Here is a 16,986-nt window from a genome sequence, read left to right on the forward strand (position 1 = left end):
GAGACCTTGTGGTACCCTCTTGCGTCAAAACCAACTCACGACTAGGAGAACAAACAGCGGAAAGAAAAAAACAACCCACCGTACTTATGGGTGAGTTGTATCCCATTACATACATACGCTGCATCTTCTTTATCCATTCATCTATCAGTGTGCACTTAGGATGCTTCCATAATTCGGCAATTATAAATAACGTTGCTGTTAATAGCGAAGTGTGTGTATCTTTCTGAATTAATTCTTATTTTGTGATTGGCTTTATTCCTTTGATAACTATGTAAGTTTAAAAAGCTAAAGCTCTAAACATTCTTAGAAATAATGAACAGTGCATATATGTAAATTTAAAAAAATATGTGCAGTAAAAACAAAATGAAACAAAAACAACAACAGGAAAACCCCACTGTAGCTCAACGAAGCTAGGTAACATCTGTAACCTACAATAAGACCTGAAGACGGGGAGCAGAGGGAGGAATGACACGCAATTTACCAGAGAGGACAGAAGCCAAGTCTGAGCCCAGAGGGATGGGGGTGAAGTGGGAATGCTGGTTGATTGACAAGGGGAAAGTTCATTTGCCTACAGGATTCCAGAAAGGGTCTGGTGTTAGAGGACTCAGCAGGGGTGGGGTGGGTGAGAGGTGCTGGAGCAGGAGGACTGTCTGAGAGCCCGGTGGGAAGTGTGAGCTCCACCCTCCCCACTACTTCCCCACGACTCCTCCTCCTACTTTCCTGCAATCCTGAGCCCTTCTCAGGGTTTAGGGTCTGGGGAAGTCTTCCAAGGAAGCCAGGACCATCTGCAGTCTACTTCTGTTTTCCTGCTCTATACAACACTTTCCACACAAAAGAAGATACAAAGTCAGTTATTTGCTTGAAGAGAGGAAGCGAAAGAGGAAATTTTAGGTAGGGGGATAAAACCCAATTAACATTGCCGAGTATCGTTCAGCTGCTCACACATGTGCGTGCACTCTGTTTCCTAGTCTTATACCTTACGCCGTATTTCCTCAATAAATGAATCTGTGAGGTGGTGCAGATGTGGTTATTCCCCACCTAACGGATGAGGGAAACTGAGGCACAGAAGGGCGACATAAGCTGTCCAAGGTCACACAACATGTTACTGTCTACTCAGAGCAAGGGGCCTGGTCCCTCGGCTCCAAGGTAAGTATTCTCCCATTAGCGATGACCGTGTGCTGCTCTTCAAAAATACAGGCAGATGGACAAAAAAAAAAGAGAAAAAGATACCAATTCCTTTTTTATACCATCCTAGAAAATACAGTCTAATCCACAGGGACAGAGAGCAGGTCGTGGTTGCCTGGGGACGCGCGGGCAAAGGGGACAGTGAGACGGGAGAGGCTTCGGGGGGCAGGGGGTGTGCTCGCTGTTTTGGTCATGATGGTCTCACCAGTGTTTACATAGGACAAAACTTCAGATTTTACACTTTGAATATGCAAACTTTATTGTGTGTTGATTACCTCTTTAAAAAGCTATTAAAAAAAATATGGGCAGAAGTGAATCAGTTGCTGGGAGGTCCTGCAATGATCATCCCCACTTTTTAAACCTCTCTGAAATATCCAAAAATATACTAGACACAAGGGCAAAATGTAGACCCTGCCTTTGTGGGGACAGGTTTAAAGAAGAAAACTTCCAAAAAGGAAGTAAAGGGAACAAATTTTACCGAGTATCCATCATGGACGGTATGTTCTGCTCAAGTCTCCCCCAAGTTCATATGTTGGAAGGCCAGCCCCCAGTGGGATGGCATCGGGAGGTGGGGCCTTTAGGAGGTGATCAGGTAGAGATGAGGTCATGAGGGTGGGGTTCTCATGATGGGATTGGTTTCCTGATGAGAAGAGAAAGCGCTGAGGGTCTGCCCACTCGCGGGCCCACATGCGGCACAGTGAGAAGGCAGCTGTCCACACGCCAGGAGGTTGACCCTCACCAGATTCTAGGTCTGCTGGGGCCTTGATCTTGGACTTCCTGGCCTCCAGAACTGTGGGAAATACATGTCTGTGGCTGAAGCCACCTAGTCTGAGATATTTTTGTTAGAGCAGCCCAAACTGACTAAGACATTATGTAACACAGTGTCTTAGAACATGTGCACTGAGCCCTATGTGATGGCCATACCATCATGCCCATCCTACTGGCAAGAAATTCTCCAGGCAGTAAGGGTTGGGGTTTGGGGGAACCAGTGACGAACACCCCTTAACCCCCACTCACTTCCTGAATTCTGAACCCTTTGTCTGACTCAGGAGTTAGACATACAATGACGAAAATGTCAGCTTCGTTATAGACAAATCTGGTTTGGAGGGCTTGGCTGAGAGGTGCTGTTAAATGGTTCTGCTAATAGGTTCTTCTGAGCTGAACTGAACTCTCAAAATTTTAGGCTTTCCCTCAGGCCCCACTAAACTTAGCAAAGAGTACAAATTTCAGGCTTCTTGGGGACAGGCCACTTTGGAAGGTGCTATTTCCCTGGGCAGGACTGAGTCAAGTTGGGGAGAGAGGCCACAAGTATAGCTCTCGGGGAGCCCCTTCACCTGAAAATGCAAGGAGTTAGAAATAATACTGCCCCTACCCTCCACCCCCCAGTCAAGTAGAATTCAGACGCAGGTCCACACGCCAAAGCATTTACTACGTCAATGGGCTTCATTCTAAAAGTCGTGCGCAAAAATAACTTCTGTGCACTGAGCTTTAAATTCAACGGGCCAAGGGACATTTGAATGAAAGAAACCCAGTGGTAAACTTTTTGTTAATGGGATAATTTTCTATATTCTTTCATTCATTTAAATATGTTCTATGCACCTACTCTGCAGGCCTTTGAACCCGTGTCCAGGCAGGCGAGGATAAATGTCACAGTCCCTGTCCTCAGGGAGCTCAAGGAATGATCTCAGTTGTATCTCCTGCCTCAACTTTCCTTTTCCACATGTCTTCCCTTGATCAATTTTGTGCCTCCTGTTACCCACAGATGGATTACTGCTTGTGGCTCCTGTACACACACCCCATACCCTCTCTCATCCCTCGCCCTTACTTAGACTGTACCTTTTGCCAATTCGATTAGGAAAAAATCTTTGAGCATCTGCTGTGTTAGGAGTGTGGGAGCTGGAGCTACAAAGAGGAGCGACACCATCTGGCTGCTGGAGAATGTAAAGGTTGGCCTTTTAAATATCTAAATCCTGTCCATCCTTTAAGGTCCATTTCCTCCATGAAGCCTTCCCAGGTTTCCCGACCAGCTGTGCTCTCTGAACTTTGCCTTGTTGGAGTATTTGAATTGTAATTTTGAATGGTGAATCTACCAGGTGACTGGTGATTCTTCAGCCTCACCTACCTAGGGGTGCGCAATGGAAACACCCCACAATTCAACGGCTCATCTCCATAGAGGAGTCCCTGGAAAGCTGGTATTTCATTCTCTCACCCCCAAATTTTGCTGCCTGGCATTCCACGGACAGGAAAGGACATGGTGGATGGATGGCAGAGGTACTCCAGATTGACCCGCCCCTGCATCGCGTGTGGCCACCTCCTCCTCCAGGTCAGCTCTGCATTGTGGCTATGCCCCTTCTTTCTTCACCTGGTCTATCCGCCTCCCCCCTCACACCCTTCCACCCCAGCCTCTGCTCTTTAAAATTGAATGAACCCAGCCATGGAGATCCTTGCCTTCTCCCACAGCTCAGAACCTCAGCCTTTCCTGTCTGCCCTTTCATCCCATCCCACAGACCAAGTCCATGCCAGGAAGCCAGAGCTGCTCTGTCCTGGGCCCTGAGCCAGATTACATTTCAAACACAACCCTAGGGATTTCTTTGGGTTTTTCCAGGTTTAGACTTACCCAGTGTCTCACCAGGCCGGGAAATATGGCCAGACTTTTCTTTTTTTCTGCTGCCTATACAGGAGGGAAGAGTGTGAGAGGCCCCTCTATTACTGAAGACTTTTTGGTTTGCAACATAAATTCAGCTCAAATCAGCATGAATAAAAGGAAGCCCTGTCTCTCCTCCCCTCTGTTTCTCTCTGTGCACCTGCTACAGCCTTTTCTCTTCTTGCAGACTGCTTTTCTCCGTTTCCCAGTTCACCTGGCCAAAAACGGCTGGGAGCTCCCATGTTTACACATCGGTCCTAACACAGAGGCTTGGAGAGGGGGCCCATCCCCGGACCAACAGGCCCAACTCAATTCGAATGTGCTCCCTTGGGTCATGGGAGCAAGGTCACTCTGCTGTGACTCTGGAGGCAGGAGGAGGAGGGGAGGTTCCTAGAGAAGTGGGTACTGGAGTCACAGTAGGAAAGGTGTCCCCCTAGACCCTCCCATGGAGCGAACCTTGACAGGCTCCCGCTCTGGGAAACTAGTGCCCCCAGTTCTGCCTCCGGTCACCTGGACACTGCTGCTGGTAATACGCTCATTACGGCGCGTCTTCTCCCCTATGCCTACCCCTCCTTAAGCTCCTGGAGAGCAGGGATGGGTTAGAGTTCTCTGTACCCCCTGCTGCTTATCCAGTGCCCACACTCGGCAGGGCTGCCTGGTGGCTACTGAGAAATACAATACTTACACGTACCAAGAACTGTTCTGAGCCCTTTACACGTTAACTCTTTTTATCTTTGAAATAACCCTATGGGGTAGGAACATTTGAAGAGACCAAGGTAGGTAAGTAACATGTCCAAAATGACACGGTAGGTGGCAGAGTCGGATTCAAACCCAGGTGGAGTGATGCTCAGGTTTGAGATTCTGACCAGCAGATCCTCCCAGCGTCTCCAGGAGTGTTTGGTGAGTTCCTGCCTGCGTCCCAGGTTTTCATGTGAGCCGCATGTGTATACGCACACTGGCGGCAGTGGCCCTGGATAAGAGGAAAGGGTAGAAGCCAGGAATTCCTTGGCCTTCCCTTCTTGGGTAGAATTCGCTGCTCTCTTTTATGCCCACCCCTTACGTGTGCACAGGTAGCACCTGTAACTCCCTCCTGGGCTGATCTGTTTATGATCCTGTTTCACACATATGACCAGTGGGGTCCATTTTTAATATTCATTTAATATACTTTTCCTTTAAATAAAAATATTGCTGGGAAATGAGTTGTAAGCTGTATATGTAGGAGAAAACACAACAACTAGCTATCTCGGGGGGTTGGGAATAGCTCAGTGCTAAACATGAACGAGGTCCTGGGTTCAATCTCCGGTACCTCCACTGAAAAAAAAACATAAAATAAAGAAAAAAAGTCTGGCTATCTCTTATTCCCCTCCCTTCTGCTCCAGATCCCTTTCCACAGAGAAAACCACCGTCAACTCAACGTTAAGTTATTTATTTGGCAATTTCCCCTGTATTTCTAACTCACAGAGGGGGCCATTCAGTTTTGATTCGTCGACCTTAGATGTTAGTTCCAGGCTCCCCATTATGCAAATGAAGATTCTAAACTGTACCTTCTCCCTTCTCTTCTTCCCAATTTCTGGTAACAATGCTTTTATTATCATAATTGCAGAAATATTGTTTACTATTAAAGCCAATTCATATATTTTAATTACATATCAATTCTTGAGCAATTTCCCCCCCTGGAATTAATAATCACTCTCATTTTCATCTGTTTAGTTTTCTGTCAACACCTGATTCAGTCTGCTCACATGCTCCCACGGCTGTAAAGCACTACCCTGTAACATCTGCACATGGTCGAGCCTATCAGGTCATCCCCACACCCCACTCCACCACCCTAGACATCTCTCCCGGAGCCCCCCGACCCCCTTAGGGAGGGGCTGCTGTCTCAGTCTGCTGTTTAGATTGTGTAGCCCTTTCCTTGGCTGATTTCCTGAGAATTCCTTCCACTTCTCTCTTGTCTCCTCATTCCTGTCTCCCTCTCCGCCCTCTTTCTTCTTATCTTCACTTTTATTTCAACAGAGCACACTTTCCAATAGTCACCTTTTAAGAAAGGGTGATGGGAAATAATTTTTTGAGATCTTTGAACTAAAAATCTCATCTCTGCTCACCCTGGTTTGAGTGGTGCAGGATTCCAGGCTGGAGATCGTTTTCAGCTTAGAACGTCGGAGGCGTTACCATTGTCTTCTGTTTTCTATGTTGCTGTTGAGATTATTCTGATTCCTGCTCATCCTTTGTGATCTGTTCCCCATACCCCCCCAACCCTGGTTTCTCAACTTTTAGGAGCTTTTGTGTTGGCTTCAAGCTTCGGGATTTGCAGTCATGTGGGGCTTGACGTGGGGCTTTGCCTGTTCAGTGTGAGCGCTTGGCGGGCCGTGCCCATTTGGAGAAGACCACGCTTCACTTTGGGGATGGTTTGCTTAAATTCCTTCTTTGATAATTTCTTCCCCAATGTTTTCTCTGTTTGTTTGTTTGTTTGTTTTTCTGGCACTCCTATTAGTTAGAAATGAGACTCCTGGGCTTTATCCTTTAGTTGTCCTATCCACTTTTTCCTATTCTGCCTTTCTTTATCTTCTTTCCTACTTTCTGCGAAACTTCCTCAACATTGTCTTTGGACACTTCTATTGGCTGTTTTTTCTTTGTTTTGCTGTCGTATTTTTAATTGCCAAGAACTTGTACTTTTTCTCTGATTAGTTCTCAGGAAACAAAATTCTGTTCTTATTTCATGATGTAATATTTTCTCCTACTTCTTCTCCGAGGATATTTATGATGGCTTTTGTTTTGTTTACTTTTTCCTTCTGTTCCCTGCATTGTTCCTGTTTCTCCCAGGTTGCATGTTATTACTTGCTTTAGTCTTTTTCTTTCGTGTTGGAGAGTTTGCTCTAAGGTCCGGAGACCCTTGGTTATTCACCCACATTTGAGACTGAAGCACTGAGAACAGGAAGCTGTGTGTGGGTGAGTGGGGCTTTTCCTGCGGGGAACCCCAAATGTCAAGCATGGGTAAGGCTTCCCTGTGGAGCGGTTTGATGTCTCCATTGGAAAGGGATTCCCCTGGGGCTGGGGTAGGAACGAATACACAGCTGCTGGTCATCAAAGCAGAGGAGACCTGTTTTCCAGGGGTGTCCTCAGGGAGGTGGCACGACCTAGAGAGGAATGGCTGGGAGGGCGAGGGGTCCATGGACCATACAACAAAATGTCGCTGTCCAGCAAGAGGAGTTGCAAAGCAGCGGATGGCTGCCGGGGCTGGCTCTGGATGGGGACTGTGGCTGTCTGAGCAAAAACCTGAGTGGACAGAGGACCCAAGCCCAAAGAGGGCCACTCACTCCCATGACCTGATGCCTCGGTGTTGTGTAAATCCTCATCACCCTGGTACCATCTCATGGAGAGTTACCTCGAGTGGGTCTGATTTCTTGTTTTGTTTTTGCCTTTCTAGCAGTCTGCAGACTGGGTGCTCAGATTGAGAAATTAGGTTAACCTATAGGAAATAAAGAGAATAGTACTTTGTGGACTGGGATTCATAGCCAGTATGTGTACATTTGCTTATAAACCAATGCCAGGTGTACCCCCTAATAATGACATGAAATAAATTCCTAGGCCCTAAATGCGGGCGTTCTGGGCAGGCTTCTGTGGGCTCCCTGGCTTCCCTCAGCCTCTGCGCTGTAAGTCTAGCCTGACTCCATCATTGGAGGAGGCTAAAGAATGATTCTACCTTGGACCATCTCACTTGCAGATCCTCAGGGGACCTCCAGCCCTCCAATGGAAAAGTCACATCAGCACAGCTGAAACTGCAGACACGTCTAGAGAGAATTTCAGTCCTTCAGTTTAAGAATCACATGCATGTGCACGTGTGCAGCTGTATATGTGCGTACAGACTGGGTTCCCAGCTCAAGTGATCAGGGGAGAGATGGGGGACCAAGTTCATTGCCAGCCCGATTCCTGCCCAGGGCTCTCCAGGCAGTGCCCCAGTGGCTCTGGAGATGCATTCACAGTCCCAAACAGGTGTCAGGGGCAGCTGGGGGCCAGCCCTGCTTCTTAGAGTCTGGTCATTCCAGAAAGGCAGGGTGGAGAAGAGAGATGGTGTCAGGGCCTGGGGGCACACAGGGAGACTGTGACAGGGACAGGACTCCCTCCTGAGCAGCGTGAGAAATTACCCTCCCTCCCCTCCTCCGCCGCCCTGAGAGCCCCCGTGTTGGGGCAGCGTGTCACCATATTTTCAGTAATTCTGCTAAGCTGTGTCTCGGAGAAGTGAAAGACAAATCTCCCGAGGTTTGCGTGTTTGATCCACACCTAGCACGGCGGCTGTCAGCTGCTGGGGGAAACACTGCTGTGCGGCTCTCCGGCAGCAGCCAGAGGCTGCGCCGGCAAACTTAGAGCCGTTTTGCCTGTCTTGTTGTTTGGGCCTTGGGGAAGCGTGTCAGTGATGCAATGCCAGCCCTCCTTGCGAGGGCTGACTCAGGCATCAGCACTGTGGGAAAGCAGAAACCTGGCCCAGGAGACAGCACACAGCAAGAAAGGCCAGCAGCTTCTTCCTCATACCACAGGTGAGGTGCTGCTCCGAACAGACGCGCGTGGCCCGGGGAGCCTCAGTAAAACCTCCTGCCAGCCTCAGGAAGTATACAAAAGACTCTCTGCTCTGTATTTCAAAGAGAGAAACTGAGTCCCGAATGGCTGGCCGGGTGGCCATGATCAACCAGTAACAAAAAGACACGGAAATTCACATTCACTCTCACTGCCTCCCTCTTCCTCTCTGCCTTCTCTTTAACCAAGTTGCCCATTGGAGAGGGCCGACTTGTTACCAGACCTCCGAGTGTACACGCACAATCTGATGAATAAAAACCAAGGGGAAAGAATCCAGTTCACGATAGGAACGGCTTTGGGGGTGATCTTTCTTGTCGAAAAGCAATTTTTTTCACTTTAGAAGATGACTTTCCCTTGGCAGCCCATTCATGGTGAGCTTCCATAGTGCATGTAAATATTGGCTTATGGAAAGGTATAAAGGCGGGGGGGCAACGAACCCTCAGGCTGAAACAGCCAGTTGTCGATGTGCGCCGAAGAGCGGCTGGAGATTAGCAGTGACTTCTGAAATGACGGTGTAAGCCAGTGAGTATGCAGAACTGATTCACAAAAAGGCAAGTCACGTGCAGCTTGGGTGGCCATATGTGTTTATGAAAGTGAGCCTGCCTATAGCAGTGCAAACCCAGAGCTGTAGAGCCCCAGAGGAGCTTTATGGAGGCTCAGTGGGGTGGAGAGGTCTGCCTTGACAAAGAGGAAACAAGAGATTCTGGCCAAATGGACTCATAGAGCTTGGCCACCCGGGAGGCTGGGACAGCTGCAGTCCTTGGGAATTAAGAAAAGCTGGAGGTGATTGTCAGGTAAAGGGTTATAGGCCCCTGGCCCTAAATCCAGAGGGAGTTTACTGTCTCCTCCCTTCCCATGGGTCCTGGCTGGGACTTGCCAGCAGGGATCACTCCTGTGACAAAAAATTGTCTACATTTTAACCCCCTTGGGAGACAGCATGGGCTCCTGAAAGCATAACAGATCTGAGTTCAGATTTGGGCTCAGCCACATCCTGGACAAGATTCTTAATCTCTCTAAGCCTTAGATTCTGCATCCAAAAATGGAGGGGGTAAGTAGCTACCTTGCAAAGAGGTAGTAAGCCTGAGAGATGATGTCTGTAAAGGATTTGCCTGTAACAGGCAGTCAAAATTCATAGCTATTATTTTTATCGAAAGAGAGGCTGAAATCCCATCAAGAGGAAAGAGGAAGGCTGCCATCAGCCCAGATGGGTTTGGAGCGGGGTGGACTTCAATAAAATTGGACGGAGACGCAGCTGCGAGCTCAGGTCTGCACATTCAGCAGCAACTGGACCGGTGCCAGAAGCTGCCCGTATCTGCCCAGCGCAGCTTGGAACTTTGCATCAGAAGCATCGGGGTGACAGTTAGGCACACTCATCTGGGGCTCTGAGTCAGGAGCTGGTGATGCGAAGAAACGGGGGTGTGGAGAATCCACTATGAGGTCGGTGGCGGCGGCAGTATCCGGTTCCAGGGGCCGCAGAGCCAGCAGGGGTGTCTCGGGGAGTTCCAGCGTCGTCTGTGGAGCAGGCCGAGGCGTCGAGGCTTCAGCCGTGGCACCTGTTGGGTCTTCATCAGAGCGGTTTTGTAGAGGGACTTTCGGCGGCCAAGCCTCCCTTGGTTCTTGTCTGTGTTCTGAGACTTCCTGAAAATTCTGTAGGCTACCCCAAACTCCCTTCGATAATTTTTTTTTCTCTTTAAGTCAGAGACAGTCTATTTCTGTCCTTAGCAACAGAAACCTGAGCTTTCAGACCACCTTACTTAAAGTGTTCCCCTTTGCTCTCTATTTCCTTTGCTGCATTCATCACTGTTAGTGGTGTTTTTTTGGTTTTTTGTTTTACCAGTTTGATGATTGTTCATTTTCTCTCTCCTCTCTCCAGATGTAAGCTGCCCGAGGACTTCGTCTGCTGTCTTCATCTATGGTCCGTCCACTGCCTGACTCCTAGAAGCTGCTTGGCGCAGCATCCTGGCTACCCTCAAAGACTCTGGGGCCAGACTGCCCGGGCTGGGACCATGGCACTGCCATTGTGAGTTCCTGTGTATAGTTGTTGTGAGGATTAAATGATTGCCCATATGAGAAGAGTGCCTGGGGATGAGGGGTGTAGCTCAGTGGTAGAGCGCATGCTTAGCATACACAAGGTTCTAGGTTCAATCCCCAGTACCTCCACTAAAAAAAAATTAATTGAAAAAAAAGGAGAGTGCCTGGCATAGAGTGTCTGTGAATGAATTTAGGAGAAATCCAAGTAAGAATACAGTCACTTTTCAGGATTTGATGATCTTTGTCCCCTCGCTTTAACCTTTGCTCTTGGGGGAGGACACTTCCCCTAGAGTCAGGCTGAAAGTTTACCAGCTTGGACTCTGGGGTCTGTTGGGTCACAGAACCAAGGGCCTGGTCTTCAACACGCTCTCCTCTTCCGAGCATTTCATGCTGCCTGTGTTTTGTTCCACAAGCATCCCAGCCCTGGGGGCTCAGAGCCTGGGAAGCCAAACTTCTCTGAAGCCCCGGCATCATGGACCCCCGCTCCTTCCTCAGAATCCTGCTGGGGCCAGAGAAACTGCCACTGCTTCCAGGAAGAGCTGCTCCTTCCGGACCCCCAGGCCTTGAACAACACAGGCACAGCGTTTCACCCGAACGGGCTGGGGCAGGGCAGCCAAGCAAAGCACCGCATTCCTGGACGACTGCTTTTCTCCAGGATCAGTTTTTTCCTTGGCCTTGGCTCTTCCAGTGCAGTGGGCTGGAAGCCACATGAGCCATCCGTTTCTCCGAGTCTGCTGCCCAAGTCCACTGAGGGTGCAACCAAGCCTGGGGCTATTGCTCTCTATTTTAGGATTCCTAGTTCTGTCCGTTTCCCAGAAGTTGTCAACTGGTCAGAGGAAAGGGAAAGCGGGGGTGGGAGACGATGAGGCCCCAGCCACAGGCGCTCGTTGCCTCCAGCTGGGTGGAAATTCCCACCCTTCAACCAGGCGAAGCCCTGCGCCCCAGCCCCAACCGAGTGACTCAGAATTCTTCACTGGTCACAGTCAGGACAGTCTTGCTCATTTTAATAACAAAAATGAGGATAGCACCGCATTATTTGCGTAACCATTTAACTTCTCAGAGCACAGTCACACACTTTCCACCCATTCATTGGGTAAGACAGTTTGTAACTCCCTGTTGGCAAGTGAGAAAATGGAAGCACAGAGAGGTTGGTGATTGCCACTGGTCACAGAGCTGCTTGGTCCCAGAGCCAGTCACGGAGGTCAGGTCTCCTGAGTTGTAAACCATGTTCTGCCGTTCAGTAAATAGCCGTTTATTATCTTACCCCACACCAGGGTGCCTTTCCTGTGCTCGGGCATCCACGTGATGGAGAACAAAGCCCGGGGCTGGTCTGTGGTAATTCGCTGGACTGCCTGTTCCCATGGCTGACTGCTTCTCGACATCAGCCTCACAGGAGAAGACTTTCATTCATACAAGTGAACAGCTATTGAGCACCTACTGTGTGCAGCGACTGTGCTTTTGCAAGTTCACGATTTGTGGAAGAGAAAGTTGCTCAAGGCAAGATGACAATCAAGTGTAGTAAAGTGCTGTGTTGTTGGCAAATCCAGAATCTCTTGGGAATACAATGAAAGAGGTAATTCACTTTGTTGGGGGCAGTGAGGAAATTATCACTGATGAGGTGATCTCCCCCGCCCCCACTTTTAATTGTGAAAAGTTTCAAGGGTATAAAAGCATTGAAAGATGATTACCACCACCACCTGGATTCAATCATTGCTAGTGTTTGCCATCTTCTTCTCTCTCTTGCTATGTAGACAGGTGGATATACATACATAGATATATACACATTCATATGGGCATATAGCTGAATCATTTCTAAGTCAGTGAGGGATGTCATGACATTCACTCCTAAATATTTCAGCGTATGTCTTCAAAGAATAAGGACATTTGGAGAGGTGAGTTTGAGTTGGGTTTTGTCAGATGAATAGGAGTTTCCCAGACTCTATTCCAGGTAATGGCAATGACAATCATGTGAAGACAAATGGGTGAACAGCATGGAGTGTTTGGGGGAAAGGTGCTGGGGTGTGACCAGAGCTGAATGGGCTGAGAAGCAGGTAGAAGAAGAGGCTGGAACAGTATGATGGGAGCCAGACTCTGGAGGAACAGACATGTTCTGCTAAGGGGCTTCAGTGTGACCCTGGGGAAGGTGGGGGCTATTGGAGGCTTTAAAGAGGGTGAGGACAGGCTCCAATTTATCTTTATCTGGCACCAGAATAGGTAGGATGGGTAGGATGTGAGCAGGTGGTTTAGGATGAGAGAGGGTGGCCAATGGTTATAAGGATGGAGGGGGAAGATTCCAGAGATCGGATTAGAGTAGACAGGACTTGGGGGCTGATTGGAAGTAGGAGGGGTAAGAGTGAGGGATCATTGACTGTGGGTGAGATGTCTTTCAAGGGCAACTTAATGGATGCTTTACTGCCGTCCGTGGACGCCATTCATCTAGTCACATGTGATGGTGTGTACCCCATACTGAGTGAGGCTTGGAAAGTCAAGTATGAAGACACCTAATATGCAGGTGGAAATACGGGGCTTTTTTTTATTGAAGTATAGTCAGTTTACAAAGTTGTGTCAATTTCCGGTGTACAGCATAAGAGTGCAGTCATACATGTACATACAAAGATTCATTTTCATATTCTTTTTCATTATAGTTTACTACAAGATGGTGAATAGAATTCCCTGTGCCGGACAGTAGAAACTTGTTTATCTATTTTATATACAGTAGTTAGTATCTGCAAATCTTGAACTCCCAATTTATCCCTTCCCACCCCCTTCCCCTACTGGTAACCATAAATTTGTTTTCCATGTCTGTGAGTCTTTCTGTTTAGTAGATAAGTTCATTTGTCTTTTCTTTAGATTCTAGATATAAGTGATATCATATGGTATTTTTCTTTCTCTTTCTGGCTTACTTCACTTAGAATGACGATCTCCGGGTCCATCCAGGTTGTGCAAATGGCATTATTTTATTCTTTTTTATGGCTGCGTAGTATTCCATTGTATAAATATACCACAACTTCTTTATCCAGTCATCTGTTGATGGATATTTAGGTTGTTTCCCTGCCTTGGCTATTGTAAATAGTGCTTCTATGACCATTGGGGTGCATGTATATTTTTGAATTAAAGTTCCCTCTGGATATATGCCCAGGAGTGGGACTGCTGGATCATATGGTAAGTCTAGTTTTAGTCTTTTGAGGAAACTCCGTACTGTTGAGGAAACTCCGTACTGTGAAATACAGGTCTTGAACGCTAACATGGACCAGAGAGATGGGTTTGGGGGGTCAGCAGCATACAGATAGTGTTGACGCAGAACCCACTTCCTCTGGCAGAGGCTATCACACCAGGAGCGAGGCCGCCCAGGGCCACCACCTTGGGCAGCACCTGTATCGAAGGGACACATAGAAAACATGAGGGGGCAGCCATGGAGGTAGGAGACGAGCCACCTGGCAGGTTCACAGACAGCATTAAAGGAGCACACATGTGAGATTCCACACTCCGGGCTAGGACTTGGAAGTTGCTGGGTGAGTGAAAGTACCACTGAGAGTGGAGAATGTTCTAGATGAAGAGCCGGGCTGCAGGGTCAAGGCTGCTGGGACTGACACGGCTGGCCTTCCATGAAGCGTGCCCTGGAAGCTTCAAGTCCTTTTCCTGCTCCCAGGAGGGAAGACCAGGTTGAACTAAAAGAGACGGTAACTGTTCATCTCTCGAAGCCTCTTGGAGCTGGGGATGAGAGTGTTTTGAAACTTAGGGCAGGAAAGAGTTTTCTGCAACTCTGGAGGGGGCCGTCTACACAGCGAGTGGTGCACTGTGTGGACGCTGGAGCCAGACGATCGGCTGGCTCTGCTCCCTTGTCCCTTCCTCAGTTAGGCTCTCCATGCCTCAGTTTCCCCACTGCGAAAACAACAACTGTTAAGTGTACCTTCTGCAGAGACTGGTGTGAGGATGAAATGAGAGGGAGGAACCATACACGTGGAGCACAGAAAGCGCTCGCTCCACATTAGCAATTGTCACCACCATTACTGCCGCCGGGGCTTGGGGTCCAGCAGGGTCTGCTGTGGCCACACTGGGGCAGCACAGCTGGACGGCTGGTGGACGGGGAGAGGCTCTCTGGGGCTCGGTCACACAGCTGGGCGCATGCCTCCCACACCATTAGGCAGAGCTCATTTCTTTCTCTGCCAAACATCACGCAGCCCCCCCACGGTGCTCTTCCTTCTGTCCACCTGGGCCTGTTTCTAGGACATCTGCGATGTCAGGGGCTGATGGCCTGGGAGCCTGTGAAAGCACCACCTGTTCCCATGGCTCCCTCGCCCCCTTCCCTCCCCTCCAGCTCTGCCAGCCGCTCACACACCCTGCCACGTTCCTCCCTCTGCTCGGGCGCCGTGGACACACTGTAAGAGGCACGTTTCCTCGCAGCTTGTTATGGTGCTGACAGCTAGAGCTGAGGCTTCGTCAAGCCTCCCATTTTCCTACAAAATTGCTTATCCTCTGTGTCCCTGCAACAGCCGTCCCCGGACACCCCCACCCCCACCGATTCTCCCTATTGAAATGGGGGTTCATAGACAGTCTCTCAAAGGAGGGGAGAGGGCAGCAGTGAGGGCTGGTGGCTAACTCCCAGGAGACAGCAAGCCCCTCCTGTAGCTCTGACCCAACATCTCTGCACGTGGGAGACGTTCACGTGCCGGGGGCTTGCTGCTCCCCCTCCTGTGTATCCTCTGTGGCCTGTGTAAGCACTGAGCACTCCCTAACTAGGGCAGTGGAGAAACAGCCAGGGGGCCACAGGGAATGCGGCTCAGAGACCAGAGGACAGGGCATTGAGCAGCCCTGCCTTTGGATCTCCTCGACAGAACTGAGTTCCAATCCTGGCACCTCTGTTTACCGAGTGCGTCAACCGCGAGTAGATTACTTACCCACGGCTGTCAGGTTCCCCGTCTGGAAGGCACTGGGCTCGGTATTTGGTCAAGGCGGGCCCTGCAAATGGCATTTCCCTTCCTCCAAGACAAGGTCCAGAGCAGGGCCAGGTGTTAGCCCACTGTAACCCGCCGAAATCTCTTCTTACTACCAAACACAGAGCTCGGGTGTGGCCCCAGCTTCTCCCTAGCATCGGGCCCTCTGGAATACCAAGGAGTGGGGGTTGAGGGGTGCCAGAGAGATGGGACGAGGTGGCACAGTGCCATATGTGTTTGGTGCCCTTTTCCCAGCTGGAGCTGGACCACTGATGTCTGCCAGACCTCCCCTGATTTTGCGCCAGTTTGCCTGCCCTGGGGGACTCTGCAAGCCCCAGTGGGGGCCACATTTGGGAGGTGCATAATAGTGAATTTCATTGCATAAGCCAGCCCGTCTGTGACCTGTTTCCAGAAAGTCACATGGTTAAAGTTCAGCCAAGAATGCAATCCCAAGGAGCCTGGGGAAGCTGGCTTGACAATGGCTCCCCAGAGACATGCACCATGTCCAGTGGGACGCATTCCTTCATTCCTCGTCCAGTATTTCATGACTACTTACACTATGCTGGACACTGTGCCCAGCACCAGTTCGAGGTTCCAGGCTACCCCAAGGCCATTGCAGCCCTGCCCAATGAGCGCCCACATCTCACAGGCAGCTTTCCAACTGAGGAGGACACACGAAGTGCCTGAGAAGCAGGGATGGTCTGGTGCGCTGAGCTTTCCCAAGAAATGAGGGTGGATGGAGTGGGACTTACACTGCCACTCGTACTCCGTCTGTGAGAATCTTTCAGTCCCCTGCCCTACACACACACACACACACACACACACACACCACACACACACACGATGTGCAAGTGAAACAGTGTTTCTTCTCCACTTGTATCCCTGTTCCCCTTGACACACAAGCTGTTCGCAGAGCAGGGGTCCTTCCAGAACACTCCCTATCAGCGCTGGTGGTGGCGCTGGCTGGGGAATAGGGCAGAGGGAGCGAGCTGGTCAGAAGCCCCCCTCCCCTCCCCAACCAGGGGGCAGCATCTATGACTCCCCCGGCCCCCACCTCGTGCTTGCTTCCTGCGGGAGGGCGGCACACGCCCGCGGGCAGCCCCTGCCTCACTTTCCAGTTCTGGAATACAGACGTGCCCCTCCTCAGTGCAGAAAAGAGCAGGCAATTGGAAATGTAAACCGCACCTTGCAGCCATTTGCAAATCCCAGGCCTCACTCCCTCCCACCCCTAACCTTTCATTCTATGTGGCTTCTCAGGGTCTTGGAAAATTATTACATGACAAAAATCCAGATTTTTATAAACTTTGCTTCTAAGTCTTAGTGAGTGGAGGTGTGATGAACTCAGGAAAATGACCCAAGTGAAGAAGAGGGTGGGGAGGGAGGGTGAGAAAGATGAAGGTAACCCTCCTATTTGAAAACTGGCAGTATTAGGGGGAGGCGGGGCTAATTCATTATTGCCATCAATTTAGCTGGTACTTTGGGGAACATGTCAGCATGTGAGCACGGGCAGGTGAAAGCTGGTGGCACGGGGCACCCCAGGGAGGGGCCTGGGACGGCCCGCTGCAGGGGGTCCCTGGGCACCGGGAGAATTCAGGATCCTGAGGCGGGCAGGCCATCCGGTTG

At 49.7% G+C, this 16,986-nt stretch overlaps 1 long non-coding RNA gene across 1 annotated transcript; it reads left to right on the forward strand.

The window, feature by feature from the left end:
- Positions 1–12,301, forward strand: LOC116658798. Its single transcript, XR_004314107.1, has 3 exons — positions 1–90; positions 10,272–10,418; positions 11,704–12,301. It is a non-coding gene; the product is annotated as an uncharacterized LOC116658798 (long non-coding RNA).
- The last annotated feature ends 4,685 nt before the right edge of the window (positions 12,302–16,986 follow it).

Source organism: Camelus ferus, chromosome 21 (assembly GCF_009834535.1).
Source record: "Camelus ferus isolate YT-003-E chromosome 21, BCGSAC_Cfer_1.0, whole genome shotgun sequence".
Taxonomy (NCBI): domain Eukaryota; kingdom Metazoa; phylum Chordata; class Mammalia; order Artiodactyla; family Camelidae; genus Camelus; species Camelus ferus.